This window comes from Phacochoerus africanus, chromosome 2 (genome assembly GCF_016906955.1).
Source record: "Phacochoerus africanus isolate WHEZ1 chromosome 2, ROS_Pafr_v1, whole genome shotgun sequence".
NCBI lineage: Eukaryota > Metazoa > Chordata > Mammalia > Artiodactyla > Suidae > Phacochoerus > Phacochoerus africanus.
Genome location: NC_062545.1, coordinates 60,603,387 through 60,626,684, shown reverse-complemented (window position 1 = coordinate 60,626,684; position 23,298 = coordinate 60,603,387).

Genomic DNA, 23,298 nt, shown 5'->3' with positions numbered 1-23,298 from the left:
GGAGATCATGTGAACAGAGTTTTTATTTTCCCACTGCATTTATTTTCAAATAATCTCAACATAATAGCAGTCAACATCATACAAACCCAGAGATGTAGTGACATTAAAAAAGACATTTTCTGTAATTATAGTGGTTAGCTTCATTCAGACTTACTGATCATTTCAGATACATGCGTAGGTCCATTGATCAAAAACTCACTGCACTGTTAAATGAACAGATGTACACTTATAAATCTTGGATGGGATTCATATGTAACTTCAATAGAGATCAAAGAAGGCAATGAGAACATAGCATAGCATCCTGTGTTTAAGACTTCAGCAAGACCAGGGCAAGAGAGACATATGTCTCCAAGTATCAGGAAAGGAAATCTGTGCCACAATTTTTTTTTCTTTTCCATTAATTTTTGAATTGTTAAAGCAAAATTCTCATTTGAATAAGTAGTTCAAACATATGTGTACTGACTAGAATTCTGTCTTTTCAAAAGTAATTTGCATGTTTGCTGATGAATGACCTCTCTCAGGCCTCTCACAATTTTATTTTCTAACTTTTTTTTTTAAATCTTTTGAGGGCTGTACCCATGGCATATGGAAGTTCCCTGGCTTGGGGTCAAATCAGAGCTGTATATGCCGGCCTACACCGCAGCCACAGAAACACCAGATCCGAGCTGCGTCTGTGACCTACACCCCAGCTCACAGCAATGCCAGATACTTAACCCACTGAGCAAGGCCAAGGATCAAACCTGCATCATTATGGTTACTAGTCACATGCATTTCTGCTGAGCTACGACTGGAACTCCTGTCTTCTGACTTCCAATTTATCCTATGGTTTTCATTGTTTGGACCCAGGGATTGGGGGGTGGAGGGGGGTGGAAAGATGGTTATTCTATTAGTGTACAGGAGAAGAAAGTCCAAAACCAAATTAGAGAGATATTAAGCCAAGGCCAAGTAGAACTATTCATGAGATTATTAAAAAGAATAAATAAAAATGAAGACCTCAACAGCAGAAAGAAGCCACTCTTATGAGAGATTAATATTTCAGATATGAGGTTGGTTGCAGAGGTGCAGAGGTAGTGTGGTAAGTACAATGTTATGTGCCCAGAAAATCCCAAATGCTAACTCACTGAAAACACATTGAGTGTACATTTATGATATAAATAAAATCAGGAGTGTGGTTACAGGCAATATTAAATATTCTAGCTTGGAAACATTTTTAATAATGATACTATTTTCTCACGTCTTAATATAGCTAAGAACTCTTGTGTATTTTAATTATACACAAATAATCTATAAAATGTAATTTATTTGCAGCTTTGATTTCTGGCTATTCAACAATCTGACTACAGTAAAGAAACTGTGGCCACACAAATGATTGGTAATAATTGGAAGATTATTTGACTTAAAAAATTATTTGATGCTGTAGACATAAAGTTAATACCTCCTTTAACCATTTCTTCCTTTTATGTGGTTTTAATCTTTCTGCTAACAAAGTCCCCACTGAGCTTCATGATTAGTGGAATATAATCCTAAAAGCAGAGGTCAGGGAGATTAATTTGTGTGAAATCATCTCACTGGAGATCTCAGTGGCAAAAATTCCAAGTTGAGAGATAAGTCATTTATCCCCAAAATATGCATGTTCTATTTCAGCTTTTTGGCTACTTAATAGAAAAGGGGCTGTGCATAAAATGAAGGATCCATAATAGGTGATATGTGTGACTGGGCAGGTAGACACACTTGTATCTTGATAAAAGTTAATAAAGATTGGACATTGAATGGGAAAGCCAATAATTTAATAGCTATTAGAGCCTAGACTCCGAAAACCCTGATTCAGAAAACAAGATTTGAAACTTTCTAAAGTCTCTTAATAATAGACAAACAGTATTTGTAATAAGCTTTATTACCAAGCTTTATTGTCTATATTTAATATAGACAATTTGAGTGTAATGACAAATAATCAATAATATATATATATTGACAATAATATCCTGTGTGTGGTGTTTGAGCTAGCTAGCATTATATGATTACACTTTCTCTCTTCACATCCTCCAGCCTCAAAATAGAAGGCAGTAATAACTAAAGGGTTTTCACATGTAAGTGTAGAGTTTCTTCTGTAGAAATGTAGAGACAATTTTCTTGGAGTTTGGCTAATAAAGAGCAAGAAAAACTGTAAAGAGTAGTAAAACTGTAAAAGAGTAAAAACCTATATAACTAGTACAGTTTTATACATTACATTCTATCCTCTCCCTCAGTAATTAATAGACTCTCTTTGGTCTCTCTACTATGTTGATATGTAGTCATTATGATATCTTCTCCAGTAGAAATCTTTTTGCCTCTATAATTGCACATAAAGCACTCTGGTGAAATTCACTGCTGTATACATAGGACATAATTGTTTGGGACTTTAACTTAGGTATGTATGTATATGTTTATGTTTCAGTTTTATTGAGATATAATTGACATACAGCATTGTATAACTTTAACTTGTACAGCATGATGGTTTGACTTACCTACATCAAGAAATGAATATCATAATAAGATTAGTGAACAACCATCATATAGATAAAAAATTGAAGAAAGCTTTTTCCTTGTGATAAGAATTATTAGGATTTACTCCCTTAACCACTTTATGTATTACACACAGCCTTGTTAATGGTATCCATCATATCATACATTACATCTCCAGGATTTATTTATCTTATTAACTGGAAGTTTGTAACTTTTAACTGCCCTCATCTAATCCCCTTTCCCACCACCCTCCTCTGGTCACCACATTTTCAATGAGTTTTCCTGTTTGTTTTGAAGTATAATTGACCTATAACACTCTGTCAGTTCCTGTTACACAACATAGTGATTCAATATTTCTATATATTTCAAAATGATCATCAGGATAAGTTTAGTCAGGATGTGTCACCTCACAAAAATATTACATATTTATTGACTATATTCCCCATATGGTGTATTTCATCCTCTTGAATCCTGTTACTGGAAGTTTGCACCTCTTAATCTCCTTTACCCATTTCTTTCCTCTCCCCATCTCCTCTCCCTCTGGCAACCACTTCTTTATTCTCTGTATGTGTAACTCTCAGCTTATGTTTATTTATTTGTTTCATTTTTTAGATTCCACATATAAGGAAAATCATAAAGCATTTATCTTTGACTTATTTCACATAATATCCTCTAGGTACATCCATGTTGTAACAAATGACAAGATTTCATTCTTTTTTGTGGCTGAGTAATATTTCATTGTGTATGTGTACACATCTTCTTTATCCATGCATCGGTTGATGGGCACTTATGTTGTTTCTATTTCTTGGTTATTATAAATAATGCTGTAATGAACAATGGGGTGCATATATCTTTTCTTTCTTTCTTTTTTTTTTTTTTTTTGCTTTTTCTGGCTGTACTTGCAGCATACGGAAGTTCCCAGGCTAGGGGTCGAATTGGAGTACAGCTGCTGGCCTACACCATAGCCACAGCAGCACCAGATCTAGCTGCTTCTGAACCTACACCACAGCTCATGGCAATGTCAGATCCTTAACCTACTAAGTGAGGTGAGCGATCAAACCTGCATCCTCATGGATACTAGCTGGGTTTGTTACTACTGTGCCACAACGGGAACTCCTTATCTTTTCTAACTTAGGAATTTATATTTGGAAATCTACAGATTTCCAATAATCTAGGAGATATGTGATCCACTAAATATATAAAGAAGAGCACTTCTTCAGCATCCAGCTTCATCAAAATTTTACTTTGTGATTTTGAGGCTTTTCAGGCAAATCTAGTTCCTAACCCTTAGGAGCTTCTTTTTAAAAGGTATTTGCAATGGTCTCAATGCCCTCTTGATCTAAAAGTTCCATTTCTTATCCAATCTCCATGTTTAGGGCCTCCTGGTCATGAAAGTATTGCTTAAAAAAGGCTGAGCCCTGAACTGTCCATAAGTAGAACAGATCCTAAAGGCAAAAGTGGAAATATTATCACTTTGAGCCTACAGAGACAACAGTAAAGCCAGATGATCACTGGAAGAAAAAATAAAAAGAATATTCTCAATTTGTTTTAGTTTAATTCCTTCTCAGCAAACCACAGAATTATAAAATTTTTTAAAGTTTTAAGGGAAATTACAATTAAGATTCTAGAACAGCTGACCAATGTAAATAATTTAGACAATATGATTCCCAGAGATCCATTTGAGTACATCAGTTGGATTGAATAGTTGTTTATTTGTAGTTTGTTTTCATTCAGCCTCTTCACTGGAAAATTGGAATGCATATTTTGGCAGTAAGGAATTTAATGTAAAATTTGGGATATGCTTGAATGTTATGAAAAAAGATGAGAAATATTTTTCATTATTTTTGTGAAGATGTGAGATACTTGCCTATGTCACATTTGAAAACCAAGTGTCTTCTTGTGAAGAAATACATGATTTATTCTTAAATTATTACTTTTACACTAAAAGTCTCATTTAGATACACACAAAAACATGTAAAACCTTACATTTTTATAACTTTGTAATCCCTATACTCAATTTTATATATAATAATCTCTGTGTAAACATCTGACTCTGTAATAGAATTTTTCTTAGTCTAATGGGGGTCCTTTGACAATTGTAAAGAACATTAAAGTTAAATCCTTATAATACTGCTAAGTAGTAAAGTTTAGAAATTATAGTCTCCATTATTAGGAAAGACTGCTAGCTTTTACTAAAACCATATTTCCCTAAAAATGGTATAGCAAATTTAGGTTTAATTTAACTAATATATCAGAACCCATTAAATGTTACAAATAAACTTTTGGAAGAATTTCTCCCTATGTTACCCCTTACCTCTTTATCCTCTTAATTTTTAACATTACTCTTATTGTTCTGTGAAGTTTTTTCTCTCTAAATTTGTCCATTTTGAAACGGTGGAACAGTCATTTTAGGGGGAGCAAAATGTCTGCATCTTTCTTTTCAAAAAGATACATAACTAGAAGAAAAAAGCCAAGAGTTGAAAAGAAGTCTGTCTGGTTCTCCTGCATTTGACTTGCACTGGTGTCTAGCATGGGGATGAGGCCAGTTAGGAATCATTACACTTCTAAAAGCAGACCACAGCGATGGATTTCCTTTATCTAGCATAGCATCTATCGCTGCGTATGCTTCTTAGATTTTAGAGGACACAGGCTTTTAAATAGGAAATTCTAACCTAAAAAAAAAAAAGACTAATATCAATTAAAAGATGCAGGATCCAAGTGACCTCAAATCTCAAAAAGATATATAATTTAAAATATTTATATCTAATAGTTGAAATAATTGATCAAAGATCTGTTCTAACATAATGCTGAGATGTAAATCCTTGCATTTTGTATATAAATGTAGATGCTATTTCCCACTAACTTAAATTAGAATATTTTAAATGTATTCATATACTCTTCGCCTACTTTGCTCTTTTTCTCTTTCATGGGATTAATTTTGTTTGCCTATTCTTAATACATATCATGGTTTTAAGATAAAAGAACTATTTTTAGGTGGTAATTATATTGTAATATATAAATATATCGAATCAACATTTTGTACACCTTGAGAAAAGAACTACATTTAACACTTCAGCTCATAAAAGCAGTCACTGATTACCTACTGTTTATTGAATAACTTGTAGGACTGTGTTTGTACTATGGGAACAAGAAAGTTATATAGGATACAGTCATTAGCATAGAGAAATTTATGAAGAGAATGAGTCTTAACCAAAATGAGTTCTCTTATTATATTAACTCTTAATTTTAAATGTAGTTCCATAATTTTCTTCAGCAAGAAACTAAAACATTGAAAAATCCTTTGGGACCACGAAGCACAATTCTTGATTCTTAGTAGGGTATCCCATATGCAATGCAACTCTGATTTAAGTTGAAAATACTTCTGATGACTTAAAGATTATAAAATGCATATTTAGCCTCACTATTAATGATACCATTCTGATGAAGTAGGTGGATAACGAATATGGATGTTTCCATCATATGTTACTTGTGTATAAATATGAATGCAGGGGTGACACTGTTAAGAATTCTCCAACCTCCAATAAATTTGAAGTGGTTTTCCTCAACTGCCTAGAAGCATATTTCATTCTGTCATCACCTCCACATTCTTTCATCCCACCTGACAGGCTAACTCTTGGAGAAAAAAGGAGATACTTCAAATGAAGAAAAATGTAAAATTTGATTTTCAAAAAAACATTTAAAATGTTTGCATATTCTTGATCCATTATTACCTTTCATGAAAAATGGATGCCTCGGTTGTTTATTTATGGGACTTAATGAATAATTAAAAGCTACAACTCACTTAAATAGACAAAATGCTACACAATTTTAAATGAAAATCCCTGCAATACTTCATGTAGAATAAGCCATGATGGAAACAGAAAGATTCAAATTCTCCAGTATCCCTTAGGTAACTTCTGTATCCCTTAGGTACCCCTCAGTATCCCTTAGTCATTGGAAAGGTGCTAAGAGATCATGTGACTGGCTGCATGGAAGTATACCCTGACCTGGACTGCTAAACAAGCAGTTTCTTAAATTTATAGCCAGGCTAGCTCACTTGCTCTCTTTAACTAAAAATGTGTGGGGCCAAACAGGCCATATCAGTATGACTGTTATGTTGAATACTCTATGAAGGAAACCAAGATTTTCAAGGCACAGATGAAGGTGAGAGTGGCTATGTTTATTCTTCCACCTGAGGTAATTTTCGTGGCAACTTCCTGGCACAGTTTAATGCATGAGATTTTGACAGGTATGCTCAATTTCTTTGCATCAGAGGCTAATTGTAAAGGAAGCTACCTCCCTGCCTGATGTTATCATTTGTGCTTCTCTCATGTTACTTGCGGTGCCAACACCTTAAAGGATGCTTGTACAGATAGGCTATTGATGTTTTCTCCCTTTTGAAATATTACTCGATGCTACATGAAGCAGGAAAATATTGTGAAAGAAATGATTACAAATGATTTCATAACAAGATTATGATTTCTCATCAAATAAATAATTACTGGGAGAGGATAGCAATAATTTGTAAAACTGAACTGAGCAATTAGGATTCTAACTTTCTCTGGTAAATTCTAGTATTTCAGGTAGCTCTTATTCTAGTCCAGATATTTCAAACTAATATTAAGTGCATTCACAATAATATGTACAAGATACTATGGTCCCACATATTAATTAAACTGACTTTGGAAGTTATTTTCTACTCTCCTTTTCCTATTCTCCCCTGTCCTCTTTCCTATACCAGGTGATTTATACTTTGTTTATCTGATCAGGCCTGACTTTCAGTTGAAAGAATGAAGGTTACTGCATTTTCTCCGTGTCTTTTTTGTAGACTCTGTTATCAACTTTCATCTGTCAATAGATGACATATTGACTTTTTTTACTAATAAAACGTTAAGTGTGGAATTGCTGGTTCATCTTTAGTAACATATGTTGTTTTATCATTTTGGAGAAATATAAGAAAGGATATGGGATAAATATAAATTTTGAGTGTTTAATGGAAAAAACTATCTAAAGATGTGGGAAAATGATTATAGAAGGAAAATGTGAGAGGCTGTTGGCTTGGAGAGGTAGAGGAGAGCTTGAAAAACAATTTAGATTTGATGTAAAGAACCACAGTTTTCCAGTTGATGTGGAAAGCAATTTTCTTGAGCAATCAAATACAAATATTTTGTCAATGGGATCAGGGCAAATACATTGTATATTTTTAAAAAATGGGAAAAAATGAGTGGGTAATAAGAGTAGATGGCTGGATCGGAAGGTGAGATATCTCTTAATCTTTGGTTAGGGTCAGCCTAGACTGGTGTCCAGGCAGGCTCTCAGGAAATTATTTTCTATCTTCCATTCATTCAAGGGCTGTAAGTCATGTCAACCATGATGAGGATCAGTCATATTCTTTATCTTCTGCCCTTCAAATTATTAAGCATCAAAACAAGTAAAAATAAAAGTAACTTAGAGAGCAACCAGTTCATATTTTATGGTTAAGAGTGTGGGTATCCAGAGAATGTGGTAATGGTACCAAAATAGACATACAGAACCCAGAAACAAACCCAGACACCTACAGTCAATTAATCTTCAATAAAGGAGGCAAGAATATAAAATGGGAAGAAGAAAATCTTTTCAGCAAGTAGTGCTGGGAAAACTGGACAGCCGCAAGTAAATCAATGAAACTGGAATACACCTTCCCACCATGCACAAAAATAAAATCAAAATGGCTTAAAGTCCTAAATATAAGACAAGACACCATCAAACTCCTGGAAGAGAACATAGGCAAAACATTCTCTGATATCAACCTTACAAATGTTTTCTCAGGTCAGTCTCCCAAGGCAACAAGGATAAAAGCAAAAATAAACCAACGGGAACCAATCAAACTGACAAGCTTTGGCACAGCAAAGAAAACCATACAAAACCCCCCAAAAAGACAACCTATGGAATGGGAGAAAATAGTTTCAAACAATGCAGCTGACAAGGGCCTAATCTCTAAAATATACGAACAACTTATACAACTCAAGAGCAAAAAAAGCCAACAACCCAACTGAAAAATGGGCAAAAGACCTGAAGAGACATTTCTTCAAAGAAGATATACAGATGGCCAACAAGCACATGAAACAATGCTCAACATCCCTGATTATTAGAGAAATGCAAATTAAAACCATGAGATACCACCTCACACCAGTCAAAATGGCCATCATTAGTAAGCCCAAAAATAACACATGCTGGAGGGGGTGTGGAGAAAAGGGAACCCTCTTACATTGTTGGTGGGAATGTAAATTGGTACAACCACTATGAAAAACAATATGGAGGTACCTTAGAAAACTATACATAGAGCTACCAAGATCCAGCAATCCCACTCTTTGGCATATATCTGGACAAAACTTTCCTTGAAAAAGACACATGCACCCACATGTTCACGGCAGCACTATTCACAATAGCCAAGACATGGAAACAACCCAAATGTCCATGACAGATGATTGGATTAGGAAGATACAATATATATACACAATGGAATACAACTCAGCCATAAAAAGAACAAAATAATGCCATCTTCAGCAACATGGATAGAACTAGAGACTCTCATACTAAGTGAAGTCAGTCAGAAAGAGAAAAACAAATACCACATGATATCACTTATATCTGGAATCTAATATACAGCACTAATGAACCTTTCCACAGAAAAGAAAATCTTGGACTTGGAGAACAGACTCGTGATTGCCAAGGGGGAGGAGGAAAGAGTAGGATGGACTGGGAATCTGGGGTTAACAGATGCAAACTATTGCCTTTGGAATGGATAAGCAATAAGATTCTGCTGTACAGCACTGGGAACTATATCTAGTCACTTATGATGGAGCATGATAATGTGAGAAAAAGAATGTATATTTGTATGTGTGCCTGGGTCACCTTGCTGTATAGTAGAAAATCGACAGAACACTGTAAACCAGCTATGATAGAAAAAATAAAAATCATTTAAAAAATAAAATAGTAAGTCAAAGGGTTAAGAAAAAAAGAAAGTGGGTAAGCAGAGGGTTTACCCAAAGCCACTCAGCGGCAATTTTACTACCTTACACTTTTTGTAGAGTTTTATGGCTTACTATTCATTTTCAATTACATTCTCTAGTGAGATCCATATCCATATACATCCCCATGAAAGAGTATTTGTCCTTTGTGAACAAACACTTCTTGAGAAATCAGGAGGTGGGTGAATGGTCCCAGACTAGGATCATGGAAGAACAGGGTCTAGAAGAGCCCCTTACTATTTTTACTACATCATGTTTCCTCCCACACGCACAGCTTGGTAATAAGCAGTGAGAAGATGCTAGGAGGGTAGATTTACTGCTGTTATTAATATAAGGTGAGAGTAACTAAAGTGTTTTTTAGTGTAATGATCATCTGGCGGGAGTTCCCATTGTGGCACAGCAGAAATGAATCCAACTAGGAACCATGAGGTTGAGGTTTTGATCCCTGGCCTCACTCAGTGGATTAAGATCTGGCACTGCTGTGAACTGTGGTGTAGGTCACAAACTTGGCTCGGATCTGGCGTTGCTGTGGCTGTGGCATAGGCAGTCAGGGGTAGTTCCAATTTAACCCCAGCCTGGGAACCCCTATATGCCGCAGGTGTGGCCCTAGAAAGCAAAAAAAAAAAAAATCATCTGGTATCATTAGATGTGTTGCTCTACGGAAATGTCAAGAATTTAACAAGTTTAGCAAAAATATTTTCAGCAGAAGTAGGAAGAGTAGAATATAACTTAAATGAAAAATATATCACTCAATTATATGACCCCAAAATCTATGAGGACTTGGGTCTGTCATTCCACGAAAGCCTGAGGCTCTGTGGAGTATATAAAGATACATAAAGCACAGGCTGCTCTCTATCTTCTAGAGGGAAACAGAGAGACTTATCAATAATTAAATTACAAGATCCTAGAAGGGGAGTGAGTCATTGGGAAACATTGATTATAAGGAATCTCCCTGCTTTTAGAAACCTGGTTGGTCTTCAGGAAGCTAAAAGTTATCTAAGTTTCTTTTGAGAACCCAATCAAGCTTCTTTCAGATTTTCCAAAGCCTTAAGTGTTCCAAGGGCTGGAGTGGGAGTATTTCATTGGCACTAAAAAAAAAAAAAAAAAAAAAATCTAAGATGATCCCAGGTTACTAATTTAAGACCAAAACTATATGTTTCAGGATCTTTTGACTACTGTAGTCTATAAATTTGACTAAAAGTTTTCAGGGAAAATCTATGATAAATTGACTTGACTTTAACCCCAACTCTAAGGGTTAACTACAAATAGTAGGGCAGGTTTTATGTGTAAGTAAACTTTATTTTCCTCCTCTCCATTCTTTGTTATGACTCTCATAAATAAGTGAATCTAAGTTGAAACTCATCTCAATTAGTATAGATATGAATCATGACAAAATATTCTCATGGTTTAAAAACAAAACAAGAAAAGAGAATGACAACATAATTTTCTGCCTTAGTCTTGCTCACTAGGCTTTGTCTGAAAACCAGTTTATAAGTCTGGATGAGCTCATAAGAAACCATTGATGAAATAACATATTCCTGTCCATTTAGGGTAAAAAAACCCCTGTAAAATGATATGGCATCCTAATGAAATGAGTTGATAACATGCTGTCTCCTGTCTTTAGTATGTGACTTTCTTTGTATCTGGCTGTATATTTGTGCAATTCTTAAGGATGAAAGGAAGAATAGAAAAAGAGAAAAATAAAAGGATCAGAGCTTTTTGTCACAATGAAATTGCAGTGCCCCTTTTAGCATGTTAACCAATTACATACATCTGAACCATGGGTATGAATTATAGAAACATAAACATGTTAAAAAATACTGGCAAGAAATTAAAGATCTAGACTGTGTCTGTACCTGTCTATGCATATTTGTTTGTTAAATATTAGGAGGAAATAAATTGTTTAACCTAACTCTATCAGGCCACATATTTTTTCCCTCCAACTCTTTGGCAGTAGAAGGATTCAAATGAATGTTAACTAGTTGTTCTAAGCACTTTAAGGCAGATATTTAATGTCTAAAAAAAGTCTTTCAATTACTATATAAAAATGCTGAGAGCATTTTCTTAAAAAGGAATAATGATTGAATATATTTCTCATCAAAGTGAAAGATTAATAGCAGTGAATAAAAGTTTTCTACAAAGTTTTACACAATGTGCCAGGGAAATTCATTTCCTTCTTCTTGCTCCCTCTGATGTGTTGTCTCATTGCCCTTTATGGGGCTAACACATTGAGTATTGACAAATTGGGGAAAGAGTGGTAGAACTTTTTATATGTGAGCTAATATTTATGGAAAAGTGCATGCTCTTTTGTGGTCCCAGAGTAAGAATCATCTAATGGCTATCGTTTTTTTGGCAAAATGTTGGATCCAGCTAATCATATATAATTTGCCTTCATTGTTTATATGATTGGTAGAATTTCATCAGTGAGTTGAACATTTTCAGTAACATTCTCTGAGAAATTTAGAGGTCCTCACTAAAGCCTTTTATATGGTTTCTCTGATTTACTAGCTTCAGATAATTTATTTTAATTAAGAGCAGATGGAAGGAACTTCAACACAATGGATGAGAGAGACATTTAGCTAGAAAATGTCTGAAGAAGTCATAGGTTTTAACTATACCTAATTTTATATCTATGCATTTAAAATTATTGCTGCATTATTCAAGTTTTTATATATAAAATTCCTATGCAAGAGAAAATAATAATTTATCTCACTATATATGAAATTAAAAGCTTTCTGGCAGTGAGACAAAACTTCTCTTTCTGGTTAAAGATGTAGCAATTCAAAGAAGATGAACTTTTTTTGACTACTTTGGTGTTTCCAAAGAGTCTATTGTTTAATCTGCCAAGAAATTCTGTTCCTGCATCAATAGAAATTTTAAAACTCCAACACGACCATACTATTTCCTCAATAATAGCAAGGGAATTAACTTTAATGCAGTAAATTCACAAGAAACCCCTATGATAAAAAGATGCTTCTTGCTCCTATTATTTAATTGATCTTCTTGGAACAGTTCATTTGTACTCCAGAAAAAAAAATAATTAAGTGGGTTATTAAGTTCTTTCAAATGTATGAAAACAATGATGACTAATACTGAGAATCTTTTATGAAAGGCTTTTGTGTTTGAACTTTCTAACTTCTAATCTCTAATAGGTGGTTCTAGGCTTACAATTATTATTATTTTAAGCCTGAAACTTCCTTAGTAGAATTGAAATAAATTTGATTTAAATTCCTTTTATACATTTAAGATCGCATGAAATGGATTTTACTTGCACAATGTGAAATATGTTAAATTTCAAAGCATTATACTTTACTCTTCATTTCCTGTCCAGTCATTTAGAGAAAGCCACACCATGTTGCAGGAAAAACACCAATTGAACAGTCAGGAGACACAGGTTCTAGCTCTTTTACCTTCAATTAAACTTCAATTAACTTTTTTGTGCCTCAGGGTCCATATCTGTTACATGAAGGAGGTGTCAGAGGTTGCAAATCAGCAGTTCTAGCTAGATTCAGCCCATAGATATGTTTTGCTTGACCCGCATATTAAAAAAAATGAATGAAAATGTTTGTATCAATTTACACTCCTCTCAGCAGCCCATGTGAGTCACTGTTGCTCTATATCCTTACCAGCACAGGATATTGTCAACCTTTCTCATTTTAGATATTTTGGTGTTTGTAGTTGTATCTCATTATAGATTTAATTTGCATTTTCCTGATGACTAATAAAGTAAGGTGCCTTTTCATTCTCAGTCATTAGGATAGCTCCTTTTGTGAGGTGACTGTTTGATTTTTTTGACTTTTTTTTTTAAGTTCATTGTCTGTTTTTTCTTATTGATGTGTTAATGAGTTTTTAGATATTCTGGATATGAGTCCTTTGTTGGATAAATGAATTCAAAGCAGGTTCTCCCTCTGTGTCTTTTCTTTTCACTCCCTTAAAGGTGACTTTTGATAAACCGAAATTCTTAATTTTAGTGAAGGTCAATTTTTCAAACTTTTCCTTTATAGTTAATGGTTTAATAAAATTTTAAAGAAACTTTCACTTCCCCTAAGATTATAAATATATACTCCTTCTACACACTACCTTCTAGAAAGTAGCATCTTCTGTATGCTATCTTCAGGAATTTTATCTATAAGCTATCTTGATTTATACTCCTAGTAGAAATTCCTTGACATGAACTATGATTCGGTAATTCAATTTCAAGATATATACGCAGTAGAAGTGCATACACTTGTGCACCAAATATGTACAAAAGGTTTACAGGAGCACTATTCATAAGAGTCAAAACTAGAAACACCTATTTGTCAGTTATAAAATGGATTTTGATATATTCATTCAGTGGAGAAAGAGGGAGAAAGAATAATCTTGCAGACAGAAGGTTTTGATGCTTTGCACAGGAGAGTAAATGCTGTGTGATTTTATTTACACAAAATTCAAATAGCAAAACAGTATGACAACTATTAACTGACTAGTTTACAAGGGAATCTTTTGGAGAAGGGAAGGTTAATGCTGGGAGGAAGAACCAAGAAGATATCTGTGAGGCTGATCATGTCCTCTATTTGGATCTGTGTTGTGTATGCACAGTTTATACAGTTGGTAAAATTCATCAAGTTGTATATGCAAGATCTGCCCTTTCAATCCTTATTAATTATCAAGGAAAGAAAATGTGTGCTGGAGCTAGTAGTTTAGGCATATATAAAGATTAGAATATCATTGATATATGGAGTGAAACTAAGCCACCAGTTTGAGTAAAGTAATCTCTATTCATTTATGTCTACCTTTTTCTATAAGATTGCTAAACAGTCTTGAATCTTCTAATTTTCCCACACAATAAAAGCATATTAATCTTCTTTAAAATGCCCACTTTTGGAGTTCCCATTGTGGTGCAGCGGAAATGAATCCAACTGGGAACCATGAGGTTGTGGGTTCAATCCTTGACCTCGCTCAGTGGGTTAGGTATCCAGCGTTGCTGTGAGCTGTGGTGAAGGTCACAGACATGGCTGGGATTTGGCGTTGCTGTGGCTGTGGTGTAGGCTTTGATTAGACCCCTAGCCTGGGAACCTCCATATGCTGTGGGTACAGCCCTAAAAGGATAAAAAAAAAAAAAAGTTTATAAAATGCCCACTTTTGAATATTGCTTACTATTTTGAAATTTTAAATAATCCTGCTCCATTAATACCATGCTCTTGGGTTGGAAGAATGACTATGTGAAAATGACTATACTACACAAGACAATCTAAAGATTCAGTGCAATTGCTATCAAATTACCATGGCATTTTTCAGAGAACTAGTATAAAAAAATTAAAATTTTTTATGGAAACACAAAAGACCCTGAAGAGACAAGCAACATTAAAAAAGAAAAATGGAACTTCAGGAATCAGGCTTCCTAATTTCAGACTATACCATGAAGCTACAGTCATCAAAACAGTACGGTACTGGCACAAAAACAATCACACAGATCAGTCGAACAGGAGAGAAAGTCCAGAAATAAACCCATGCACCTATGGTCAACTAATCTATGAACATGGGGGCAAAAATATGCAATGGAGAAAAGACAGTCTCTTCAATAAGGGGTGCTGGGAAACCTATACAGCTATGAGTTTTAAAAAATGAAGTTAGAACATTCTCTACCACCACACACAAAAATAAACTCAAAATGGATTAAAGACCTAAATGTAAGTCTGGATGCTATAAAACTCCTAGAAGAAAACAAAGGCAAAACACTCTCTAACATAAATCACAGCAATAAATTTTTGATCCACCTCTTAGAGTAATGAAAATAAAAACAAAAATAAACAAGTGGAACCTAATTAAACTTGAAAGCTTCTGCACATCAAAGGAAACAATTAAAAAAATTAAACAACCCACAGAATTGGTGAAAATCTTTGCAAACAAAGCAACCGACAAAGGATTAATCTCCAAAATATACAAACATCTCACATAGCTTTATAACAAAAAACCCAAACAACCCAATCAAAAAAATGGTCAGAAGATCTAAATAGAGATTTCTCCAAATAAGGCATATAGATGGCCTGTAGGCACATGAAAAGATGCTCAACATCACTAATTATTTTTATTAGAGAAAATCACTAAATATTAGAGAAATGAAAATCAAAATTACAATGAAGTATCATCTCATTTCAGTCAGAATGGCCATCATAAAAAGGCCCACAAATAATAAATGCTGGAGAATGTGTGAAGTAAAAGGAACCTTCCTACACTGTTGGTGGGAATTTAAATTGTTATAGCCGCTATGGAGAATAGTATGGAGGTCCCTCAGAAAACTAAATATAGAACTATCATATGATCCAGTAATCCTATTCCTGGGCATATGTCTGGAGAAAATAATAATTCAAAAAGATACATGTACCCCAAAATTCATTGTAGCACTATTTAAAATAGCCAACATTAGAAGCTAAATGTCCAATGACAGAGGCATGAATAAAGAAGATGTTGTATATATATACAAATATTATGCAGCCATAAAAAAGAACAAAATAATGCCATCTGCATCAACATGAATGGACCTAGAGATTATCATACTAAGTGAAGTAAGACAGAGAAAGATAAACATCATATGATATCATTTATACATGGAATCTCACAAAAATGATACAAATGAACTTATTTATGGAATAGGAACAAACTCACAAATTTTGAAATCAAACTTAGGGTTACCCAGGGGGAAACTGGAAGGTAAAGATAAACTAGGAGGATGAGATAGGCACATCACACTACTATATATGGAATAAATAACTAACAAGGACCTACTGTAGAGCACAGGGAGGTCTGCTCAAGGTTCTGTAGTAACTTACATGAGAATAAAGAATGAATATGTTTATATGTATAGCTGATTCACTTTGCTGTAAAACTTGGCTAATATAACATTGTAAAACAACTATATCCCAATGAAATAAAAAATAAATAAAATTTAAAAATTAATGAATGTTCCCCTCCACCTAGATAATAAATTGCTAATTTTAGGCATTTAAGTTATCTGTAACAGAATGCTGGATTGTGTGGGAAGTAAGCAACATGTATTGGGAACAAATCATATATCAGGTACATTAAATTGGTTACTTTAGTGAAGTTAACCCTTACATCAAATCTATAAGCTAAACAGCATTATGCCATATTTTAGGTGGAAGTTGCTCAGTTTCTACACAGTCTGAAGTTAGATGATAGGGAGCACCAATAGAATAAAAATATACATCTCAATGACTCCAAAGAAAATATTATTTTTATTGTATTACATTGTTCCTACAGTCATATACAAATTCCCAATGTACTTTATCCAATTTGTCATCTTTCTCAACCCTCCTTTCCAGACTTAGTTCAAATTCTGCCTCCCTTGGAGTTCCTGTCAGTGGTTAACAAACCGAACTAGTACCCATGAGATGTGGGCTTGATCCCTGGCCTCACTCAGTGGGTTAAGGATCCCATGTTGCCATGAGCTGTGGTGTAGGTCACAGATGCAGCTTGGATTCTGCGTTGCTGTGGCTGCAGTGTAGGCTGGCAGTTGTAGCTATGATTTGACCCCTAGCCTGGGAACCTCCACATGCCACGGGTATAGCCCTAAAAAGACAAAAAAAAATTTTTTTTACACTTTAAGATCTTCGCTTTTTTTTTTTTTTTTTTTTGTCTTTTGTCTTTTTAGGGCCATACCAGTGGCATAGGAGGTTCCTGGGCTAGGGGTCTAATCAGAGCTACAGCTGCTGGTCTATGCCAGAGCCACAGCAATGCCAGATCCAAGTCCCGCCTCTGTGACTTATACCACAGCTCACAGCAACACCAGATCCTTAACACACTGAGCGAGGCCAGGGATCAAACCCGAAACCTCATGGTTCCTAGTCGGATTCATTTCTGCTCCACCATGACAGGAATTCCAAATCATTTTTCTATCTACATGTATTTTATTCATTCTTTCACACGACTTTTTAAGTGTATCTTTATTTCAAAACTTTGCTTATCTCATTTTGAATAATCTTGTTCCCCACCTAAATGCAATTATTGCTGGCTACGAATCATGCACTATGTGTAACATTGCGATATTTCTTCTATATTGCCTTCAAACAGTATTTAAATTCAGTTTTTTTAATTTGATGTTTGTCTTATTTTCATTATTACATTGAAAGCTCCTGAGTACAGAGAAAATGCTAATACTTTTTCATCTCTTCCCTTAGAAGTATTCAAAAATGATGCAGATTGAAGTATAGTCTAGAAAAAGTACTCATCAATTGAAGTTTGATAGGGTTAGGATAAAAATAAGTTTCGTGATGGTTAGTCTTACATGAATACAATTATGCTCTTTATTTCAATAGATATATGGAATGCACATGATAAGCTGATCAAGAGCCTAGAGATTTTTCTAATTTATTTTTTAAAAATTCTTCCTAATCTCCTATTTACTTTCTCCAATTCACTCCCATCTGCCTTTGACCCCAACCACTACCCTAATGTAGACTGCTCTTCTCAAGATTAACAGCAAATACTACACTGGCCTCATCTTACTTGACCCCTCAGTAGTTTTCATTATATTTGACGGCTTTTCCTTTTGGAACACCATTTCTACAGTTTTATTGGATAACACATGAATTTTTTCCTACTTCACTGAATACTTCATCACAGTCTCATTTGCTGCCTACTCTATCTTAACTCTTGGGTTTCATTCAGTCATTGATTTATTCTTTTATTCAAAAATCCTTATCCAACATCTATAGTGTGCCAGACTATATGGGCATTAGAGACATACAGTGAACAGTATTTTCAATATCCTCCTCTGATGGAAATTTGATGAAGGGAGACAATAATCAAATAATAAAAATATGATGAGATAGAAGTTGATATGTACTATGGAGAAAGAATCCATCTTTTTTCATCTTGCTCCTCAGGGTGAGAAAGATGGAGAGGATTAGAGTTGTTGGTTATAGACTGGGCTAGATAACTTCTAGTGCCCAGTGCAAATAAAAATGCAGAGCTCCTTGCTCAACTATTGTTAAGCATTTCAAGATAGCAAGCAGCAGCAGAATGATAAACCAAATGATGAGCCCTTATAATATCGGGATCCTGTGCAACTACCCAGGTTACATGCCCATAGAAATGATCCTGAGTGGTTAAAAAATCACTGATGTGATGGTTGAATGGAAACTTGAAGGAGGCAAGGAATTGAAGATGTACACCTTTAGGAGAAGTGTTCCAGACAGAAAGAAGACTAAGAACAAAGGTCCTGAAGCAGGAGTGCATCTCATGGATTCAAGCAATAATGAGATGAGCAGCATTACTGGAGCAGAGGAGAAGGAGGGGTGGGTGGAAGGAGATTAAGTCTAAGCTCTAACTGTGGGTCAGATCAGGAAGGGTCTCACTGGTCACTGTAAGGATCTCATTTTTTCATTTGAGCAGAGTTTAGAGCACATCTGACTTAATTTTCCTCAGGATTATCTTTCTCTTATGTTAAAAAAAATATTAGTTGTAGGAGGCAAGAGTAAAAAATAAATGGAAGATGATGGCGGTTTGAAATTATCCAGGTGAGAGATGACTGTGGTAGCAAAGATTAGGTAGAGTATTTGGAAAATATGTTGAAGAACCTTGGTATTTGGTCCTAGGATTTCTCTATCTCTCTATGATATTACCCCGGTCTCATGATCTGAGATAATATTTAAGAGCTGGTGGTTCCTGTGTAGCTCTTCTATGCAAGCCACACACGTCAAGTCCTACCAGACATCTTCATTTCAATATCTCATAGATATTTAAAATATAACATGTCCAATAAATAATAGAATTAATGCTTTTCCCTATTTTTTTTTCTCCTCCATCTTCCCATCATCAGAAAATGGTATCAGAACACATGTAGTTGTTCAAGCTAGGAACCCTGGTTGTTTTTCTCTCCTAGTTCACCAAATCTAATTAATCAGGGGTCCTGTCACCTACACCCAGAATAGGGATATTGAATCCATCCACCTTGCCCATCCTTGCTGCCATTTTCCTATCCACACCACAGGTTTCTCTTGTACTGCAATAACCTCCTAACCATTTCCTCTACTTCTGCTTGTGTGTTTTGGTAGGAGCTCAAGAATTCATTTTAAGATGTAGATCTTAAAAGCAGATCTTTCTCTACTTAAAATCCTTCAATAGTTTTCCCACTGTATTTTGTATACAATTTAAACTGCTCACCATGTTCTGCAAAGTTCTGCACAATCTGGTCTTCTGTTCTATCCCATGTCCATCTCCACTAGCTCACTCATGCTCCACCATTCACAGTGCTCTTTGAATAACTTCACACAAATAGCAACTCTATAGCAATGGTAATCTTTTTTAGCAGGTAAAAACGATGAATGATTATTTTTTCACAAATATTTGGCCACATATTTACCATTTAAAATACCTAATGGTTATAATTCTCTGGTGGCTCAGTGGGTTAAGGATCCACCATTGTCACTGCTGCAGTACAGGTTCCATCTCTAGCCCCTGAACTTCTGCATGTCATGGGTGTGGCCAAAAAGACTGTTTAAATTTAAAATAAATAAATAAAATACTTAATGGTATTCACCATTATATCACCATTCACCATTATATCACCAATTAGATTAAAAACTACAATGTAGGTATATCACAATATGCAGTGACTGACTGAATACAAGAAAAGCAAATGCCTATTAATCCAAACTTCTGTTCTTTCTGAGGCAGTATGTGTTCTATTAAGTGGAAGTAACACATTTATTTTATGTCTTAAGACTTTAATTCGTGATATATTTTTCAAATACAGAATACTACAGAACAAAAAATATTCTTTCCACTTTAACCTCATGAATGTCTGCTAATCACTGTAAACCATATAAAATATTTGCTATAGTTAGAGTTTTCATTTCTAAATGTGAGACTAGCTCAAACAGAGGTAGTTTATAAATAAAATATTTTATAATGATTATCTTTTTCATTTAGTGATTTGGGGACACCAATAATCAATGCATCTGAGATGAAATATATTTTTGTAACATAGCAATCAAATTTTATAATAAAGAACTAGTGAAAAGATTGTTCCAAATATTTTCATATTGGCCATAAATTTAATAACATAGTATCATATTTAGGGATGTAATTTTAAATTTGATTTGTAAAATTCCCTTCCTTTCCATTTGAGTTCTTAGATACAAAAAATTGATGATGGTGGAATTTTTGAAGTAAAACTAGGAATAAATTTAACAGTGGTTTTACCCAGAGTGGGAGAACAACTGCTTTCTGACCTTCAGTATTTTCCTCCACATGAAAAGACTAGAAAGAATCATAAGACAACAAGACACTGTGAAATTAAAGCTGCATGCCTGCTTATCTGTTTCTCACCATATCTGATATCCCTATTGGATGGTGAATATAGTTTGTGGCCCCTTCACGTCACCATGGTCTTGAAAGGAATCAATCTATTTTACAGTTGAATATGCCCAGTCTACACTTCTCAGAGATTCTAAAAGACCCATTAATAAACTGGAGTGATTACATGGAAATGAATCCACTGTGGATAAGGATTGAAAACTTCCAGGAAAGCTTTCTAAGATGATATTCAGCAAATTCTTCCCATATCTCCAATGCCAAAAGCATTTTGGAATTATAATGATTGATTGGAGACACATCTTGAGGAATTCCTAATCCAATAGGGAATGGCGTAAGCAAAGGTACAATGGTAATATGATTTAGTAAACAGAATATAAGATAGAGGAGAAGGATTTCCTATGTCGCTCCTATGTTAAGGAACCAGCATTGTCACTGCAGAGGCTCCAGTTACTGCTGTGGCGCAGATTGGATCCCTGGCCCAGGAAATGCCGTTGATGTGGGGGGAGGGAATAAGATGGCAGAGACTCTAACCAGTCTAGGGAAGGTAACTTGAGGTCAAGAATGTCTCTGCAATGAGCTAATAACAATAATAAAGAGGATGAAAAAGAAAAAGATATATGGAGAAGAAGAAGCAGGCATTCCACTGAAAACCAAATTAATAGATGGTCCCTGGGGATGAGAGAACAGGACACATTTAGGAAAGTGAATTTTCCCTGACAGATGAGAATGTGGTGATAACAGGAGATGGAAAGGAGGTTCCACAAGATAGGTCTCAAGATCAAGCAATCTACTCCATATCTGAACATCTTCTTTGTGATGCAGACCAACAGCATCCTCTTAATGATATTTCTGTCTTGGCTTTCTTAGAGCAAGGGTGTTATGAGAAATGCCCCTGTTTCCAGCTACCCCTTTTGGAGAGGGTAAAATTCCAGTTACAACAGGGTCTGCAGGCCTTTATTGCTTTCCTAAAACTCTATTCTAACAGTTTTAAATATTTTTTTTCTGACAAGTCAAAACATACACTCAAAATATACTTTACTGTTGCAAATCTATAATAATAAGATTATACATTTCAGCACCTAAATATTACACCTTCCAAAAAGAATTTCAGTGTCGTTATTACAGAATCACATGAAGGGAAAAAAATGAAATTTGAGCTCCTTCTCCTTTTAGGTTTCTCAGGCTTTTTTGGAAAGTATGCTGCACTTTCATTGAAAATTATCCTTTGATCTTCAGTGAATACAGATATTCTGTACCTCATTTATGCTTAAGACAATGCAACATGTTTGTTTTGTCATTAATACTAATCCTGCTTTGATTTCTTTGAACTGTTGGCAACAGGTAATTCAACTTAAGTCTTTTCTAGACAGATTTTGTTCCTTGTCGGATAATGAAATTTCTCTGGTGTTAACACCTAAAAAAGACTTCTACTTTCCCTTTCTTCTTCTAATTATCAGATATATTGTTAAACTGCATCCAAGAAACCAATTTAGCATTTGAAGTGAGGAAGAACATACTCATTTAAGAAGCTCCTGACCTTTTCTAAAGATGACAGTTCTAAAGACAATGAAATAGTTAAACCAAAACTACCAAGTCGAGGGAGTTCCCCTCATGGCTTAGTGGCTAATGAATCCAACTAGGAACCATGAGGTTGAGGGTTCGATCCCTGGCCTTGCTCAGTGGGTTAAGGATCTGGCATTGCCGTGAGCTGTGGTGTAGGTCATGGACTCAGCTCAGATCCTGAGTTGCTGTGGCTGTGGTGTAGGCCAGTGGCTACAGCTCTGATTCGATCCTTAGCCTGGGAAACTCCATATGCCGCAGGAGCGGCCCTAGAAAAGGCAAAAAGTCAAAAAAACAAAAACAAAGCCACTAGGTTGAAAAAAATAATGCTTGTTAGAAAATATCTGCTGTGTACAATCATTCATATGTCTTTTTCCTCATTTTATGTTTAATCCTGTTGTACTGTAGACATACTGGAAACTTCCAAAATAAAATATCTTAAATACGAATTGTGTTCTTGGTTAAAATATCAATGACTTGGCAAAAATGTACAATAATGAGTATGGATAAATATGTTTTCAGATTTTTATAAACCAGTCATATTTACCAATATTAAGTTTTAGTATATTTTCAAGTTCAATCTCATTTGTTCCTATGATTTCCCAGGCGATATATATTTGCACAAACATAATGGCAAATTTCTAGATATTACATAGGTAGGTGTGGATGAAATTCATTAGACTAAGCCTTCTAAGCATATGTCTGCCAGAGCTTCGATATAACAAGCACTTATTCCTGACGGCAGACGTTTATTCTTTGCCAGTTCATAAGTGCTTCCTTGAAGCAGTGGATTGTATTTCCGCTGGCATCTGAAACACTGGCGACCATATCACTGGGTATCAGAATACATGCTCAGCTCAGAGATTACTATCATTCCAAAATAGCAGAATGGGATTTGCAGTTT